The following is a 19,336-nucleotide window of genomic DNA, read 5'->3' as shown; positions in this document are numbered from 1 at the left end:
GCGGGGGCGGCGGGAAACTGGGCCCTGCCCGGCGGCCCCTCGGTCCAGGCGGGCCCTGCCGCTATCCCTCTTCCCCCCTCCCCCCCCCCCCGCCTCGACCCTGTGCCCGGCTCAGAGATGGAGGGTGGGTAGGGAGGTGGGGGGTGTCAGCGGGGCAGTCCCGAGCTGCGGCCGAACCTGCGGGGGCTGCGCAGCCACCGACCCGCGCCGGCCGCATCCCGCCCCGCCGAGAGCTGCCGCTGCTGCTGCTCTTCCTCCTCCTCCTCCTTCCCAGCGGGATCCCGCCGAGACCTGCTCCTGCCATTGCAGCGCGCTCAGTCACTCCTCGCCAGCAGTGGGTTTCCTCTGCTTCCCTTCACCACCACCCCCCCCCCCCCCCGCCCCATTTATCGGCACAGCGAGGGGCTCCCTCCAGCCGCTTCCCCTGCCCCGCTCAGCCCCGCTCCGCGCCCTGCCGCCGGCTACAGAAACCTCCCGGAGCCTCTCCCTTTAAGTGGACCCGGTCAATCCCCCCCTCCCCACGGCACACACACACATACATACATGCACACACATATCTATACACACACACTCCTCCTCTTTCTCCCTCCCCCTCTTTCTTCCTCGTTTTGCCCATTTCTCGCAATCGGAGTTTATTCTGCAAACGCGTTCGTTACACAACCGCTCCCCCCCCACACCCCCCCCCCGCACACTTCCAGCACACACCCGCACACACAGACACCCCTTTCCTCTCCCCCGACAACAAACAAATCAGGAGACACAAGAAAATGCACGGAGACGGTTAGACACAAGGCCAGAAACTTACCTGCTCCACAACCAGCTGCCAAAGTAAAGGTTCACTTAAGCTCCCCCCCAAAAAAATCAATTGTCCTTCCTTTTTAAAGGTTTGCTCGCTCCTTCAAAAAAAAAAAATTAAAAAGAAAAAAAAAAAAAAAAGAAAGAAAAGAAAGGAAAAAAAAACCCACCAAAACAAAAAAAAAAACCAAACCACAACCTTCTGGTTCCCAACTCGGAGCAGTCACTCTTTACAATTTATTTTGTCGTACATCATTTGATCACCATGAATTAGCAACAGCAAGAAAATGTACGAGAGAGTGAGAAGGAGAGAGAGAGAAAGAGAGAGAGAGAGCGCAGAGCTTTCTGCAAGAGAAGAAGAAGAAAAAATGTACGTGTGACAAATTATGCTACCAAGAAACAACACATCATTATCCTTGGGCCTGGGGCTCAGTGAGTCGTAACGAGAGTAATAGGAAATCCACGGTTGGGGAGAGAAACGGTCGTGCATGGCCAGTGGAGAGAGACCATACAGGGGGATGGATGCTGGAGAGACTCGCAAAATTATGGCTCAAGGCTATTGTAAAAATTGTCGAGCGTAAATGACTGCGATTTCAAACATCTTTGGAAGAAAGAAGGGGAAAAAGCGAGCCCCCCCACCCCCTCCTCTCTGCCTCCCTCCCTCTCGCTCTCCCTCTCTTCTCTCTCTCTATAAAGAACCGTCAAGTTTTAGTGCGCATTGCTAATTAGTCAATTTCTCTCTGCCTTCACAGGCTGGCGACTTTGCTGCTGAGCTGAAACTGCTAATTTCTGTGACCAGCTTTTTTCTTAGCTGTGATCTGGATGAATGAGTAGCTGTCTCACAGAGATGACAAAAATAAACTCTAATCCCCCCAAAAATTTCCACTACATCTTTCTCATGCATAGATTTATGATCTTCAAGCGCCCTGTGCAATATGCAAACTTTTTATGTGCAAGTGTGTGTGTGTGTGTTGCTGGGGGGGTGGGGGGGTGGGAATAAGTCTGTTGTATTCGGGTTGCAGAGTATTTGTTTTGTGTCTCTGCTCTCCCCCCACACCCTGGATATGATGGAAATAATGTCTGGTTTCAACACCCAATGTACTGGGTGCCCCCCACCCTTGTATTTCTGCTTTGGTAGGATACATCTTCCTTCCTTGCAAGTATGATGGGGCTGGAAGAGAGAGAAAGAAAGTGAGGCTACTGAATGGTGTTAGTGGTAAAATGTTCCCTTTACATTTGTTCCCCTGCACTGTTCAAGATTTATGATCTTGTTTGAAGGCATATTTTCTCTATCGTTTTGTCTGGTTAGACAACCGTCTCTGAACTTCACTGTCAGCTCTTCAGCAGATAAAGGTTCAGAAGTCACTTTTTTTTTTCCCCCTTCCTATTGGAAGATTAGCATATTGTCAGATTTGTCTCTTGGTTTCAAGACTTTGCAATGCAGAAGCCTGAAATCAAATGGCAGAAAGCAGCTGCTGTTTCACATATGTAACCTTTCAACTTTCTGCCAGAGCTGAGAACCCTAGAAACACGCACAGCACAGCCCGTGGGTTGGGGCTTTGTTTTGGGGTTTTATGCTCCTTTATAGTTGCAAGAACCAGAGGTATTCTCATTGTAGGCATTTTGGGCTTGTTCTTTCTGCCAAGGGGCATTTTGATAGAGGACACGTTCTCCACACTTTATCCCATGATATATTGCACCCTCACATTTATAGCTCTGTTCTTCTGTTGTCAAACCTCCGATTGTCAAAAAAAGAAAAAGGTGGGATGTGTGCCCTTGACTAAAATGCACATGAAAGGAAACTGAGTGAGTGCTTGCAGAAAGTTTGACCTGGTGTGAAAGCCACAAGCCCCATCCCCTTTCCAGATATTTTAATTCAAATACACACCAGAAGCAGGATTTTTGGTTTCAGGTCTCATGGTCTTTGTCTTTGACATGGCCAAGGATGCCAATGCATTTACAGAGCCAGAGTCAGATTGCTCAGGAATGCAAAGACTGGAACTGAAAGCCATCAAGGCAGTTTTTGCTTTTGTTTTCTGGTGACCTTAAAAAAGGAAGTTCTGACATAGCTTTCTGGTTTCCCTCACCAGATAGCTCCCTTCCTCCTCCCTCTTTGGATGTCAATTATTTCTGCAAGAAATTTCTAAGATAAATTAGGCAGGTGGTAGTTTAGGGCATGGTATTCTTCCCACAGGAATGTGGTGCTTCCAAAACCATTTAGTTTGGTTTTCCACCTGTGACCCTGTTCAGGTGGAAAGAGACATGACTTCCAAGACTCCTCCATTTTGGTAGGAGCTGGTGTCTTCAGTGATGTGAGTTGTCTCCTACCTGTAGTAGATGAGAAGACCAATTTTTATTTCATGCTTATGCTGCTGAACTTTATAGCTGCCATGGCTGTAAGCAATCCCCATGGGGGGTTGTATCAGTTTCCACTGACTGATGTGTCACACACTCTTATACCATTGTAAGCTGCCAAAATATGTCTGTGCCAACATGTAGCAAGTTTCTGGGACTAGCATACTGGTATGTATTGCTCATTAGTGAAAAGACCTGGTTAATTTTTGATGAACTTTGCTACACTTACTCAAGTTGAAATAAAGTTCAGCCTTACTTGCATATGTAACCTGTGGTCACTTACAAATTACATTGGAAAAATATTTCCAAAAGTCCTGGATGTGGTATTTTCTAAATGGACTTGGACACTTCTGAAGGGAAGCTTCCAAATTTCTAACTCACTTGGGTGCTTTTCAAAATTTTTTTACACATTGTATCTGCAAAGTAGAGAATTAAAGTTCATCTCTTTGAGGCAGCAGCTATCAGCAGAAAAGACTACATTTTCTTTTCCCTGCAGCTGGTCTTAGACCTGCACCATGTCAAATTGTCCATTATTTTGTCTGGAGCAAAAGTAGTACTTGCCACTTGGTACAAGCAGGATTGCACATCTCTCTAAGCCTAAGACCATCACAGACTCCAGGAGAACCACCGAGAGTGAAGAGTATCTCTCCCAAGGCACTGAACGCTAACTCCTGAGCCTTCCCTGTCATAGCTATAGGGCTCATCCCCCAAGCAGAGTTTCTAAAGAGCAGTGGGTAGTGCCCTGTGTTTTCATCTCTTCAAAACCAGAGGTTTGTAGATGTCATGCTTTTACTTGTGTTCCTTCAAGTAATTTCCTTCCATTCACACAGACTTCTCAACTTATAGAAGTCTTATTTCAGAGGCTTGCAGTAGGGAGGTCAATACTACGCAAGGAAACAAATCACATCTTGCAAGTAAAGGAAGAAGTCCCCATGCAGAAGAGGCCTTCCTCAAGACAGTATAGGTCCTTATCATTAAAATCCCAGGGAGCAAACTTGGTAAATAAGCAAGGGAAGTGCTTCTCAGAGTAATTATATAAAAAAGAAGTGGAGAACTTTGTGCTTGTAATATGAAACCCATCTCTGCACAACTGTTTGAGGGAGGATTTTTTTTGGCAGACTTTGTGGTTGCCATATTCACTGATATCCTGGACAGCTCAGAAATCAAGTTGCATGCACAGTGTCTTAATTATTAAGGACAAAAATAAGTTAATTCTGAACACCTGCCCCTTTGTCATTGAGATTGCTGTCAGCTTCAGCTGGCTCCCCTTTGGAGCACAGGAATTGCCTTTGTGCATGTTGTCTGCCTGTTGTTATCTCAACAGTCTGCATTTCTGCCACTGTTGAATTTCAAATGGTAGAACACCAGAACCACCTGTATGTGAGTGAGATCTCTCACCACAGGAAAAAAAAAGTTCTCTTGGGGACCTTCCAGAGAGGTAAAGGCTTTAGGTAAGCTGGATCATTGTTGTTGTGCAGCATGCCATAGTAATTGGAGAGATGAACACACAGGTCCCTTTTGTAGTACAAGTACTGTAAGAACAGATGAGCAACAGCAGTGTTGGCTGTTACCAATGACATTGTTACTCATGCCAGCTGCTGCTGTTCATCCACCCTGAAGCTTCTGATGTGGCAATTTGTAAGCCCACACTTCTGAAGCTAGACCTGGCATCATAGGCACATTGTTCTTGGAGTAAAGATGAACTACTCATTTCATCCATTGCCAGACAGGGTCAGTCTAGGAGTAGGGCAAGAGTGGAAGATGTCAGGAGGTTGAGGTAGTGGTTGTTAGAGCCAGGGCCCACACCTCTGGATGTCTGGATTTCCACCACTGGCACAGAGTGATTGTATCTACACTGGCTTGCACGCTTTGGGGTTAGGACCTGGGAACCATCCAAAGCTTCCAGGTGGCTTGTTTTCCCCTGAAGAGGCCTTTTCCCTGGAAACTGAGGTGTTTTGTTGGCACTGCTGGGTTGGACTCCATGATCATGGAGGTCTTTTCCAACCTAAATGATTCTAGGCTTGCAAGGAGCTGGAAGAGAAAGAGATCTGAGACCAAAAGTTATCTTGGATCTAAGAATATAGATGTAACAACCTTGACCCAGGTACATCCTTTAACGTTTCTGTGCTTCAGTTAACAGATTCTAAAAAGGGGTTTTCATTAGCGCAGTCCAAGGCTCTCCCAGCTTGTGGTCCATCAGCCCTGCTGAGCACATCTGCCCAGCTCCACCCCCAGCTGGGTATTTTTGCATGTTTACTTGCTATGCCAGTGGCTGTCACAACTTTCTGGCTCTAGAGACTGGCACAACTGGCCCCAGAGGTGTCACAGGCATCCTGATCACCTGCATTGTGTCCTGGTTAATCCATGCTTGCCTAGTGTTTTGAGATGCCTCCAAGAATACTGCCTGGTTTTATTTAGACACACAGACACAACCTGAGGTATTGTTTCTATGCCTGTATACAGAACAGAAAATTCTCTGCAACAAAGTTACAATACAATTAAGTATTTAGACTTTTGCCCTGCTTAGGCAAAGCTTTGTGGGGAGGACTAGGAGATGATAAATAGGACCCTAAAAGAGTGATCCTAAAAGCACCCAAAGACAAACCGTTCTTCCTCCTCTCACAGTCCCCAAAAAGGCAAGAGGGTAAACTACATAAAAAATAACAATGTCATTCTCTGCAATGCTGTGCAATGGAGATAACATGAATAAAGTTTTTAGAAAACCAGTAGCTTCTGAAAAGTCAAAATATAAGGTATTGCCTCTGAAAGAGTTATTAAAATAACTTGCAGGGGGCAGAACTCAGAACTGTTAAAAGAAGCAGCTAAGCTTGGGGAAAATGCAATCTAAAAGCAAGGTGGATTAAGCAAATCCTTCTGTACAGAACCACGCTACAACTAGGAACCCTCTAACCATCACTCGGAAAAGCTTACGCTCTGGGACTCGATTTTCAGGCACATAATACAAGCTTTAGTGATTGTGTCTGCACTGTACTCCCAATTAAGGGATACTCTCTTGTGCTTAAGTCCATTTCTGTTCAGGAAAGCATTTAAGCATTTCTCAAAGCATATTCTTAAGTGCTCTCTCGAAAGGGGATGCTTTTCTGACATGGGACATGTGTCTGCATCACCGTTCACTTGGGCTGAATTTTCCCAGCCTGCTGTACACAGGACTCACTGTGCAACTGCAAGGAGGATACACTGGTGGTAACACTGTAATTACTCCAAAGCCATGGTCAAGCTTTTTAAGGAGCCATCCCCAAGGGGAAGAGTACCCCATCCCAGTTAGTTTCTTTTTTTTGTTTGTTTTTGGTTTGGGGTTTTTTTTTAAGCAGCATTTTGGGACACATGAAGGAAAGGACGAGCTTCAGAGCAACAGGAACTAGCTGGATTGCAGTGGATGGATTTAGAGTACATTGTTGTACTGAAGCAATACATAATCCATAGGTTTAACGTGGCTCTCATAAGCCCCAAGGGAGCAATAACAGTTTTTAAGGGAGAGAAGAGGTCTGAAAAAAAATAATTAATTCCCTTTCAGGCAAAGTCTGCTGACAAAGACTTTTGTTCTCCATCACATCTAAGTGCTCTGGGGATGGAAACCTTTCCTGTTGTGCTCCATTTCAACTGTCCAAAGATTGCCTTCTGCCTTTGGATGTAGCAGAGAGGACTCATTGGATGTCAACTCTTTCATGAGGAAATAATGATTTAAAATAAAATGTGATGTTAACTTTGACTACCAAGGTACTTATTCATTGACATCATCTTGGAGGCATAAGTTAAACATAAGTATAAAAAAAAAGGCAGAAGAAATGTGAGTTAAGGTTTACAAGCCTCCCCTTGCTTTAGTCCACCTTTCTAAGATAACACACAGCACTTTCTGACCTGGCTGCTTAAATACTAGGGCTGTGCTTAAATAGTGCAGTCGTGTTCTACTGCAGAGGGGAAAAAGGTGATCTCTGTGGGGATCACGTGTCATTGCTTTCTCAGGAACCAGACCTCTCCACCACTGTGAAATAGTCAATGCTGCTTCCCCATATTTCAAACTGTATTTTTGAAGTCAGAACCTGCCAACTTGTTAGGCAGGTTGTTGGGAGGAAAAAAAACCAAACCACACAACCAAACAAACACACCACAAAATATGGAAACAAGGCTTCCCAAGATTAAAACCTGGTAATCTTTAACTTGTGTAGCACTGAAGGCTACATAACTGGTGTTGACCCTCACTAGCTGGTGCAAGTGATTTTGGTGAGCTCTGGTAGTGGCTTTGACTTAACCTAGCTAACTACCCACATAAACAAGGACCTCTCATTTGTCTCCACAGCTGCAAAATAGCAACCTGGAGTTCTGGTAGCAAAAAAATGAATATCCAAATGTACTTTTAAGTTTTTTTTGGTCAGGGAAGATAGGACTATGATACCAAATACTCTGAATGGGGAGAAACAAAAGTAAACACAATCCCATTACTTTGCTGAAGGGTTTCTCTGCTTCTTAAAGTGGACAGTTGAGTCCAAGCTCCTGGTAGGAACCAAAAAAAGCCATTACAGAATGGCCAGCAAGGCTCTCTGTGTCATCAGCCAGCTGTTCAGGTCAGTATCTGGCTCGCATAACAAAAGCATCCTTGTATTTGGTTCTGCAGGACATTGCCTTGGAATATAACCAGATCATCTGTGGCCTGCTTTAGCATGAAGGATGTGCCAACTATTCACAGCTGGAAATTGTTTCCTCCTCACCTTTTCAAGTATTTCCATGGTGCCATACAGGGAACTTGAGGAAATCAATAGCAGCTCTATTTCTGTTGTACCAGAAGATTTAGAGCAGACTTTAGTCTTCCCTGTTGTCATACTCATGAACAGTATATGGGAGGTAAAAATGGAGGTATGAGAGTAGATATAATTCTAAAAACCAAAGTAGATCAACTAGAACAAAGCAATGTTTGATGTTGGAGCCCAGTCACCAGGATCTCATCTCTTTTTTAACCTTTGGCTCAAGTTGCCTGGGTGATTTTCAGGTACCTATTGCTCACGAGGTACCATCTTCCTGCCACACAGTCATTTACATTAAGATATAAATAAACATCCCAAATATCCTAGGGCTGAGAAATGACACTGAAGGAAAAAAAAAGAAACAGGATTCTATTTTAACTTCATTCAAGCACAGCTCATCAGCAGACAAAGGTTCATTGCTGATGTAAAGGACAGTCCTAGTGGACCCAGTGCTCACTCCCACAAGCTATGAATCTGGCCAATAGTCCTTTACTGATGATAAAACAGGAGGACAGGCAAAAATGAAGAACATTCCTCTGCTGAGAAATTTTATTTTTTTAAAGTTAGACTTATTTTAGTTACAAAAGACTGCAAAAGTGTTCAAAATAATAAAACTTAGGATTTCTGTGCTCCTTATCTCAAGAATGGCCACGATGATTTAAATGAATGTGATTAGAAGGTAATTTATATTTTGCACCTCGACTTTGGTTTCAGACCTGAATGGGTTTTAACTGCCAAGCAAGAAGTCCTTTAAAGTGGGATTAACAATAGAAATCCTGACTGCTTTTTACTTCTTTTTTTGTTTGTTTTTAAGCTACCTTGGTGCAGCTCTAACATCCAGGCTTCTTCACATGCCTTGGTCCATCGTCAAGAGCTCCCAGTGACAGACACCGAGGCTAAAGCTTGGGCAGTGACCTGAGTTATTTTAGAATCATAGAATCAATCAGGTTGGAAAAGACCTCAGAGATCATCAAGTCCAACCTATTACTCAATACCTAATACCTCCTGATAACTAAACCATGGCTCCAAGTGCCACATCCAATCCATTTTTGAACACCTCCAGGGACAGGAACTCCACCACCTCCCTGAGCAGCACGTTCCAATGGCCAGTTACTCTTTCTGGAAAGAACTTTCTCCTCACCTCCAGCCTAAACTTCCCCTGGCACAGCCTGAGCCTGTGTCCTCTTTTTCTGGTGCTGGTTGCCTGGGAGAAGAGACCAACCCCCACCTGGCTACAAACCTCCCTTCAGGTAGTTGTAGAGAGCAATAAGGTCTCCCCTGAGCCTCCTCTTCTCCAGGCTAAGCAACCCCAGCTCCCACAGCCTCTCCTCACAGGGCTTGTGCTCCAGACCTCTCCCCAGCCTCGTTGCCCTTCTCTGGACATGTTCAAGTATCTCAGTGTCCTTAAATTGAGGAGCCCAGAACAGGACACAGTACTCAAGGTGTGGCCTAACCACTGCTGAGCACAGGGCAGAATGACTTCCCTGCTCCTGCTGGCCACACTATTTCTGATACAGGCCAGGATGCCATTGGCCTTCTTGGCCACCTGGGCACACTGGCAGTTACAGTTCAACATGCAAGATTTCATGCAGCAACTCTGGTGACAAAAAAAAAACCCCAACAAATTTACCACATGGAATCTCACAACATATTATGTGGTAACTCAGAAAATAACTTGGGTTGCCATTCCACATGCACACATATATATATATAAAATACATATTAGCAGCATTTATAGACACTGATCTATTAAGTTATTTTCCTCCACTACCTTCAGACCTTTCTGTAGGAAGCAGAAAGCCCATCATTAAAGCTATGGTTTGCCAGACAATTACTTTGTCAAATCTCAAGAAATTGCATAATAAATTGTATACATGCATCAAACATGAACAGCAGAGGGGTATAACAAGCTGTGCATTTCCAGTCCGCTTGTTCCTTCATCTAAACAGTAGCTTTTGTTTTGAAGAGCAATCCTATATTCTTTTGAAGGCATAAAATGTGCCTATACATTTATCCATCAAGCTAAGTAGAAATAATTGAAACACTTAATATGCACAGTAATAAAGAAACGCCCGAACAGCTTCATTATTAATGTCTATTGATTATTTATGTTTTCAAATAGGCAAATGGAGCTACTATTATTTTATCATGTTAGTCTATATGTGCCTTTTTTTGGGGGGGGGCTTCACCTGTTTATTGGCAAATTTACTACCCACATCATGGGCGTTTTTTATTGCTGTACACTCATTTGCTATGCGCATAACTGAGGTCAGTTTACGAACTGACTCCTGTTTACTCAGTTTGATTACTGTGTAACATTGCTGAGGCTAGTCCCCCTTTGGAAAATTAACCATACAAGGAAGCCCAGTAAATCTTTACTTAAAAATTCCAAACTTTAGATTGATTTCAGCAGTGGGTCTGTATTGATCTAAAAAAGCTTTGCGTTCCTAACTAAAAACTAATCTTTATTTCACCCTTTAGTGACTGCAGCCATAAATATGTTCACTCGTACTGGAGTTTAGTGGATTAATGGTTATTGGAGATTGTGGCTTCCAACTGAGGTTGGTAAACCTTAACCTTTGGAGGACAACATGAAGGCATTTACTCCTTGTCATCTGTAATAGCTGGGTCCCTTTCTGACAGTTACCTGAGTGTTAAAGAGGAGGGAGAGCAGAGGATAGGAAATAAAGCACCAGCAGCGCGCTTCAGCTCTTAATCACATATCAGACTGACCACTTATCTGTGTTTAGCTCACATCTAGGGCTAAACTCTAGCAATTGCTCTACCACCACATGACCCCTCCCCAGCTGAGAAGAGGGATCAGGAAAAGGAAAAGACCCACAGGCTGAAATGAAAATGGATTTATGAAACAGCCAAATTAATACCGATGCCAACACAAAGTATATGAAGTGATACTTAGCCCAGCAAAGATGCAGCAGCCATGCTACCCAAAACACAGTGCTCCAGAGCAGGAGAAAGCAAAGGACCCAGGTCAGGAAGAGTCCAAGCAGGAGGTTCTATCATGAAGCTCTTTTTCCCCTCAGAATTCCCCCTTTATACAGAGTGTGATGCTAATGGTCTGGGACACACCTGCAGCCAACTCCAATCAGCTGTCCTGGCTGACTCAGAGCTGCTGATGGCCTGCAGCCCATGGCTGGCCTGGGATTGTGTCCCAGCAAAGCCAGGACTGTTCTTCTGATGCAGAGGCATTGAAATGAAACAATTTGTTTGTGACACTAGAACTCCAGAATTTCCAGGCCCTGGAATTTGTTGTGCCTCAGAGTTAAAAAGCAGAAGTGCTATGTCTCCTGTTCCTTTATTTCACCATGTTTGTGAGAGGTGCTGCATGTGACTCCGGACAGGTCTTTCCCACCATCTCTGAGAGAGGATTTTTGAAGGCAGCTGGCAGGAGACATTACCTAACATTCCACTGCAATGACTTATTAGTTATTACCCAAAGCATAATTATACTAATTGTTATAAAACCCATAATTGCATTAGTGTCTTAAAGTAGGGTTTATTCCAGAACATCGTGTTCTGAAATAGATGTCAATTAGCACTTAAGTTATGAACAAGCCATCCCTACAAAACTTTAATTCACTCAAGTCAGCTTAAGTTGCTCAAGAAAGTAATGTAGAGGGTAGAAATTATTCCCACATGTAAGGACTGAAGGATCTGCCCTAACTTTTCATTAAAGAGAATAATGATTATTGAGAACATAAAAAAAAGATCATTTCATTAGCAATACAGAGAAGGTTCCACTGGAACACCAGATATACAAAACGGTAGATGTCAAGTGATTACATTAACAGACACAATTCAATATCCATTGTTCCAGAAAATATACTGAGCTTAAAGGAGAGATTTCTTCTGCAAGAAATATTGACTCCAGCCTGCCTAAATTCAAAGGAGAGATTTATTTTACATAAGCAGGTACCATCTTGTGACAGCCACTCTGCAATGATTCCCATTTGAGAGCATAAGGGATACTTGTGTCAAAGCCGGCGCCTGGTTTGTGGAAATCCATCTTATTTTAAACCCTTTCTTTCTGTTTCTATTAATTCTCCTATTTTTGCAAATCAAATTCCCAGGAAAGGAGATTGCTTTTGTAATAACATAGAATCACAGTTGCTGGCAGCTGTTGCAAATGATTCCAGGCAATTTATGTCCCTCGAGACATTTCCCCAACATCAAGGTAATCAGGGCCAGTGGGATATAATCTGGGAACAATTCTAACAACAGGTTTCCCATCCTGGACCAAAAAACACTGTCCCAGGGGACATGCAGATTGCTTGCTGTGCCTTGACATTCACTTCTAACATTTAGCTGCAAATCTTGCATCTGTTTTTTTTTTTATTTATTAAACTAACAGCATTGATTCAAACATTTAAACAAAGGTAATGAGACTGCAGGAACAGTGAACAGCTGCTAGCATTATGTTGCCCTTATTTTGCCATTTCATTTGTCTTACCTTTTCCTAATTCCTCCCATTCTCTCTGACTCATCTCCCAGTTTCAGACTGAGCTAGATTTCACCCAAGGTCAAAAAGCACAGCAGCACGTGGGGTGGGACCCTGCTGATTTCCGTCCTCATCGGTGATGGAAGCAAGGATTTACAGGTGTCTTCTACAAGCTTTGCCTAACAGCAGCAACCCCTGGGACTTTGTAAAGATAATCTCAGATTTAATAACAAAGCATTAGCCTCCTTAAATGTATTAGTTTTCAGAAATCTTTTATGACCTGGACTTTGATGAACCTCGTCTGAACCGTGTTTCCCCTTCCTTTGCAGAACCAGCCTTCAAAATGTGACCTGAGTGGAGATAATGGAAAGAAAAGAGAGCACTTATGCTGCAGGAGGCTGAGCAGACTAAAGTCTGCCTCTTCCTCTCCTCCAAGCATGCATGGAGAACGTACATAAAATGATGGCAGCTAAGAATGTCCTATAAACATTAGCCCCTAAAAACTTTGTGCCATATGAAGAAAGTCACAGTAATGGCAGATACCTTCTGATTGCACTTGAGGTGGAAACAAGAAGGAAAATTTCCAGCATGTGGCCAAATGCTGAAATTGATCCCTCTAGTTTACATTTAAAGCCCTCTCTGAATGTTCAAGTAATTGATGCAGCAGTAAGAAGAATGAAATTGGTCTTTCTGGCCCAGCATGAAGCAGGAAAAACATGCACTGCCATGCACAAGACAGAAGAACTATTGCCTCTCCCTTCTGCACCCGATGTAGAGACGTTTCCAGATCCAGATCCAGAAGGAGATACTTTCATCTATCTGCCTGAAAACAGAGAGGAAAGATTAATCTGCCTCTTGACTACCTATTCATGCAGCAGAGCAGAGCCAGTGGCTGGCTGATCCACCGCTGTATGGCTAGCCTTGTCAGGAGAACCAAGTGCCCCAGGAAGCAGTGTGACAAGAGACCATCAAGGTCATTTCTACTGCAAAACTGTTGATGGGCAAGATAGGCCAGCTCTAAATGCTACCAGGGTGTTGGGATGAGCAAGTGTGATGGATCAGTGGACTAATCATAGAATTGTTTAGGTTGGAAAGACTTTTAAGATCATCAAGTCCACCAGTTAACTTAGCACTGCCAAGTCCATCACTAAACTATGTCTCTAAGCACCAATTAATGGCTCAAAACAGTGAAATGAGAGTAATGAGATGGTGTTTTCAGGCTGGGAAAAGAGTGTGTGGAGTTGACTTGTTTTTTTTTTTTTGTGTGAGGAGGACATGCCCGCAGAACACCACAGGTCTCACTGAGGGAGGGGGAAAATATTTGTGGAAACCTTTGTTAAACACGTGGGAGCTCTTCATTTATCGTCACCTAACTGGGATCGAAGCTGGGCCACCTAGAGTAAGACTGCTCTTCTCAGAGAATACCAAGCTGCTTAGAATATTATAGGAAAAATACAAAGAAATTGAAACTGACCACATCATTTCACACAGCAGTAAATATGTCATAAGGACTTTTTATCACATGGACTTGATGCACGTTGGGCAGTAAGGAAATAGATTTGATCACCAGGAATATCTGCTCTACAGCTAATATGATCTACTGAATCAAGCCTCCTCCTTTTCATAATGCTTAAATATGGATTTAAATGAGGGACTGTAACAGCTCCAAATGCACCATTTATGTTTATCATGTAAATAATGATGAGTTTTCAAATTAGAATGCAGATCAAAATAGCATGCTGTTTATTCAAATAGCTTCTTGGTTCAGAAATTCACTTTTTGAATGGTTCAGAAGTATGAACTGTTTAGGCTGTGAGTGCACATTACTGAGACCCAGGTGAGTAATGTGCACATGAGTGGGGTTCTGCTGAACTTGGTAGGTTTACTCAGCTGAATGCAGGTACTTATGGCTGGAGGCACCTGCGAGAGAGATGTCAAAGTCAGTGAGGACACTTTATTTGTTGGCTTCCAAAGATTCTGTGAGCTGATCACTAAGGTCCTGTTACAATTCTCTATTGGCTGCTGGGGGGAATAATTTGTGTGTCCAAAGCACACACAATGTCATCAGTAGTTTGCTAGGTTTTCTGTCCTTTTCTTGCTCCCCAGTGAAGTATTTAAAAAGTACAGGACACCTTGTCAGGCTCCTGTTCAAGTGCGTGGACCTCTGGAAGTGCTGTGCTACCCCCTCTCAGCCTGCCTTTGCATGCCTCACCTGCACACTAGCCCTTGTATGTGCACAAACATGGGAATCTATGGGAGTCAAGGTAGATCCTGCATTTGACACTTAAATCTTTACTAGTTAAGCAATAAATAGTTCTCTGGATTGTCCACTGTTGCTGGAAAACAGACACATTTTCACCTTTGATACTAGGATCTCAGCCAGGGGTGACTTCTAAAGTTCTCCAAGGCTAAAAACCACTCTTGTGCAAAAGGCCAGTACAAAGGACTTACAAGTCAGGTTATTCAAGTCCTCCCTCAGCCCTGAAAATTAGTCCTGATTGCTGTGCTTTGTGGCTGACAACAGGCTTTGGGCTGCCTCTCAGCAGAAAGGTGAAATCTAAAAATAACTGAGGATCAAGGGTGCAGGAGATACTAGAAAGCCCAAAGGTTATTTGGCATTATCTTCTCCCATTCCATACCCATCTCCCCCTAAACAGACAGAGTCCATCCCCTTCTACTTCCTCTGAGTTAATTATAACTTGCATTGAGTAGTGTCATGGAGAGAGACATAAAAAGCAGCAACACTAATAGTACTCAAGGGGAATTTAGGAGCTCTACAGCAGAACAAAAATCTCCCAGCAAAGAGTTGTGGCAATAAACGAGCCAGTTTGATACCAGTCAAAGTCCACATGCAGACAGATTTATTTGCTCTATATTGGCCATGCTTTTGCAGCTTCATGAGGTATGGATATTTCTGCAGGAAGGATTCCCCCTTTAGACTAAGAGGTAGCATGTCTCTGTAACACAAAACACTGGGCACTGCACCCCTACAGGGGCACTGGAGTTTAAATGAGCTTTTGCAAAGCCCCAAGAGGGGAAGGAAGAAAAAGCCTGGGCACTGCTTGAGAAGAAATATTTGGACTCACATTTCAGCAGAGCTGATGGGGGAATGAGGAGGGCAGAGTGAGTTTCTTGCTGTCTTAGTGCCGGTTTGAAGTAACTCAGAGACAGACAGAGGCAACCAGCATATGAGCAGTGTGATGTGAGTGCTTCCCCAGCTGAGATCCTCCAATGCTGTGTGGGTGATGGGGGATCACAGGCAAAATGCAGGATGGAGATGATGCAGGAAGTGATGCAAAACAGACCTCTGGTGCCAATATTTAACGCTTTGATTCCGTTTCATTTATTTGTGCTACAAATTCTCAAGGTTAGCAGTGCCTTGCAGGCAGAGGGAACAAGATGAAGCTACTTGCAGCTGGAATCCCAACCAGCCCATCCTTGCTTTCTACTGGCCTTCTCCAAAGCATCATGTTTCATGTTTTTCCACCTGCAGAACACCTGAAGTCCTTGCTGCTTCTTCCCTTTCTGGAGACTTCTGTCTCTTCTCAGCAAGTACTTATCTGTCTTCTGATGTTCTGAGCATCTTTTTGCTCTTCTGGTAGATTCCACCTTGTAAGGAGGCAAATGGATGTTTTTCACCAAGAGGGCCAACATAGCAGCAGAGCTGTAGCAAGAACTCACTGAGTTTATTTAACTACATGTTACTTAAGAATTTTCCTTTGTGATATCTAAAAATCCTATTGGCAAAATGTGCTGAGCGTGCTGCTTGGTAAAATGTGAGCACAATGAAACCAGTGCTGTGGACACCATCCCAGTTCAGAATCTATGTATATGAGATACCTCTTTCTTATGGGATGTCTTGAACTCATGCTGTGAACACCATCCCAGTTCAGAATCTATGTATTTGAGATACCTGTTTCTTATGGGATGTCTTGAACTCATGCTGTGAACTCATGTCCATGGCATGGATCAGACATAACTCATAAAAGGAAAAAAAAATGCTTCTGAATCTGCAAACAGTGGCCCCTGAACACCAAAGCAGCCCTCAGTATTTCATCCTTGGAGGCTGAGGAAGCTAAGAATGATCTCAAAGGCCTGGAATCTGTAGCCTCCGTTTGTGTTTCAGGCTTCCTGTTTTAGAGACATGCCACCTGTGCAGCACGGTTGATGAGGGAGTGTGGTTGATCTAAAGAAGCTGTAAGGCATTTCCTTTGACTAGAGCAAAGGCAGCAGAAAGCTTTGCAAGCTATGGATCTGTGGGGAGTCTGACTTCATTTCTATGCCTTTCCCTTCATTGCGAAAGGATAAAGATTGAAAAAAAGATAAAGATTTTCTCTTGGTACTTAAAGGGCCAATTTCTACAGCAGTGAAGACAAGCAAATGGTTGCTCCAAGTCTTCCAGACACTCCAAAGACTTTTCTCCAGATGGAAAAGACCGATTTAAACAAGAAAGTGCTGAAAACTGATGGAAAGGAGGGAAAAAAATGCCCTAAATGCTGATTAAACACAGAAGTGCACAAGCATTTACCGTGACTTTCTGTCCCTGTCTTCAGCTCAAATGGAACTTCTTGACTACCACTTGGTCTTCTTCAAAGGCTTATGGAAAATAAACAGTCTTCCTGTGCCATTGCATTGAAAAAGCACCAGATAGGGAGCTCCCTTCCCCCACCACCTTTCTGCACCATTGCAAAGACTTACTTAATGATTTACATTGTTCACAGGGTCACTCAAGCAGGCAAAGTGGAATTCCACCTGATTGGTAACATGGGGTACTTCCTATCTGAGCTGGAGTGCGAGCTGTTTGTCAGCTCTCCTGACACATGGGAACTGCTGAGGTAACTGCAGAATGTAAGGGCAACAATACACTTTTGGGGAGGGGGGGAGGAGGAATATTTTTTTTGCCATAGCATGAAAAAACCACCAGAGAGAATGCCATGAAAACAGGGGGCAAAGCGAACATCAGCACACCAACACATTATCCAGCCTCAATGGCACATGGTACATTGTCTCCATTGTCAGACACAAAAAACCCACCCCAAAAACCCGCACCAACCCTCACAAGAGGCAGAGATCAAAGGGTTAGCTTTTCAGTGATCTTGTCATGTGGCTTCTTAAATGATAATGTAAAGGTTTTAAAAAACATTTACCGTAATTTCTGCTAAGTGTCACAGCCTAGTGAACCATTGAAAGCGAAGCAGCTCACTGAACCGCGCGCAACTGAACAGATGGAATTCCACCCTCCCTCTGCTCCAGAGCCTCCTCAAACAATGCAAAGTCTTCTTTCAAATCTCCTCCTCTGAGCTCATTACCCAGGGCAAATATGTGGCAGGTTCTACTGCCACAAAGGCTGGGGCTTGCTCCTCTCTGTGGCCAGGCTGTGTGGCAGGATTTAAAACGCTGAAATAAAGATTTCTCTGGATTCCTTTCTTTGAGCCTCCATTTATAGCGGTGCTCGGAGAGAAGCAGCACACCCTGATTTCAGCTTCCCAGAGCTTTATGGATCAGTAAAATCTCCAGATTTTACTTTGCAAAAATGTATCTGTTTTCTTTGCCAAGAGGTGCTTGCACCTCTGTAGTTCAGAATTTTCTAGAGAGGAAGATGTAGTCCTGCTGTTTCACTTGCTCCCTTTACATCCTGCTCTCTGGTTCCCTGTCTAGGCAAGAAGTAATTCTGCACAGGTATGCATGCTCTTGCACTTCCCCAGCTAATTTTTTAGAGCATTTTATGGGCTCATGGAAATTTGGATCATTATCTCAGGGCTGAAATTTCCACGGAGTTCTGTGGGTTTTGTGAGCACAGCATGAACCATCTCCTCAGGCCAGCTTACAGAAGAGGCTAGTAGGGGTCCTGCAAGCTCCAGTGGGGCATGTGAATCAGTGGTGCAACATCTGCAGGGAGAGGAGGCTGTGGGGAGAGGTGGGAGATGCTCAGTGCTTGGTAGGTGCTGAAATGTTTGAGGAGAGAGGCTTTATGAAATAAACTCCAGTTTCCTTTAAGGCCATCCTCTCTCTCCATGAAGTCTTGCTGATGGATTAAAGGTGGCACTCAAAAGTATTTATCTTGCTTATATTTGGACACCTTTCACATCCCAACCCAAAATTGCAAGGTGTCTATCTACAATTTGAGGACATGGTAAGCTTAATTTGGGGTGGGTTCATTTCAAGAACATGCAAGTGGACAAAATAGACTGCTCTCCATCTTTATCTTAGAGGCCAAAGCCACCATTTCTGCCAGTCTGTGGATTAAGTGCCTAGTTCCTCTCTGTCCTGTACCACATTTCCTTCTGTGGAAAACTGTTGAATATGATATTGCTCCTAATTCACACTGAACCATTGCAGCAAGGTCCAGGAACCATTCACGATCCTCCTCAGTCTTGTTTCACCTTTGGCATTCATCATGGAGTCCTGGGCATGAGGCTTACTGTGTGATTCATCCATGAGAGATCCTTCAAACCATGACAACCAGAAACCATCTGTCTTCAGCACTGTCTGTACTTGGTTTCAGTGGTTCACAAAGAGGTTCACCCATGTTAGAGCTGGTGTAAGCCCAAAAGCCATTTTTCTGTTATCAGTAGTCTTTGAAGGTGATTTGAAGGTACCTAGTGAGAATGGAGTAAGAAATCTGTAGCTGAAGCAAAAAAGACACTTACATTGGTGCTTTGCTAGATTCTGAGGCTGTGTGTCATCAGTGCAGCACAGAAGTCACCATTTTGTCCTCAACTTAAGGGTGCTGGAAAATCAGAAGAGTTGTCCTGGAGCTTAGATGCTAGACATGAGTCTTTCTTTGATATAAAAAGAGCCCTGGTATCATGAGCCCTCCATGTTGCAAGGTTGTACTGAAGTAAACAACTTCAGCCTTCCTGGATACTGGAGAAGGTTGGAGTTCAACTTCATGGCCTGCCTGGCTGGTGATATGAGCTGAGAAATAAGTGTTTGTGGGGAAGGAAGGAGGAAGGTTCTGGCACCT

At 43.8% G+C, this 19,336-nt stretch overlaps 1 protein-coding gene across 1 annotated transcript in view; it reads right to left on the bottom strand.

Moving 5' to 3' along the window:
• The window catches only part of KLHL14 (kelch like family member 14), a 58,529-nt gene extending 58,187 nt beyond the window's left edge, over positions 1–342 (bottom strand). The window contains exon 1 of the mRNA XM_054179642.1: positions 178–342. The gene's annotated coding sequence lies outside the window, so the exon portion shown is untranslated. The remainder of the gene's footprint in view (positions 1–177) is intronic.
• Between the last annotated feature and the right edge of the window lie 18,994 nt (positions 343–19,336).

This window comes from Dryobates pubescens, chromosome 3 (genome assembly GCF_014839835.1).
Source record: "Dryobates pubescens isolate bDryPub1 chromosome 3, bDryPub1.pri, whole genome shotgun sequence".
Classification (NCBI taxonomy): Eukaryota; Metazoa; Chordata; class Aves; order Piciformes; family Picidae; genus Dryobates; species Dryobates pubescens.
The sequence above is the reverse complement of the archived record's forward strand: the minus strand, read 5'-3'. Positions and strand labels throughout refer to the sequence as shown.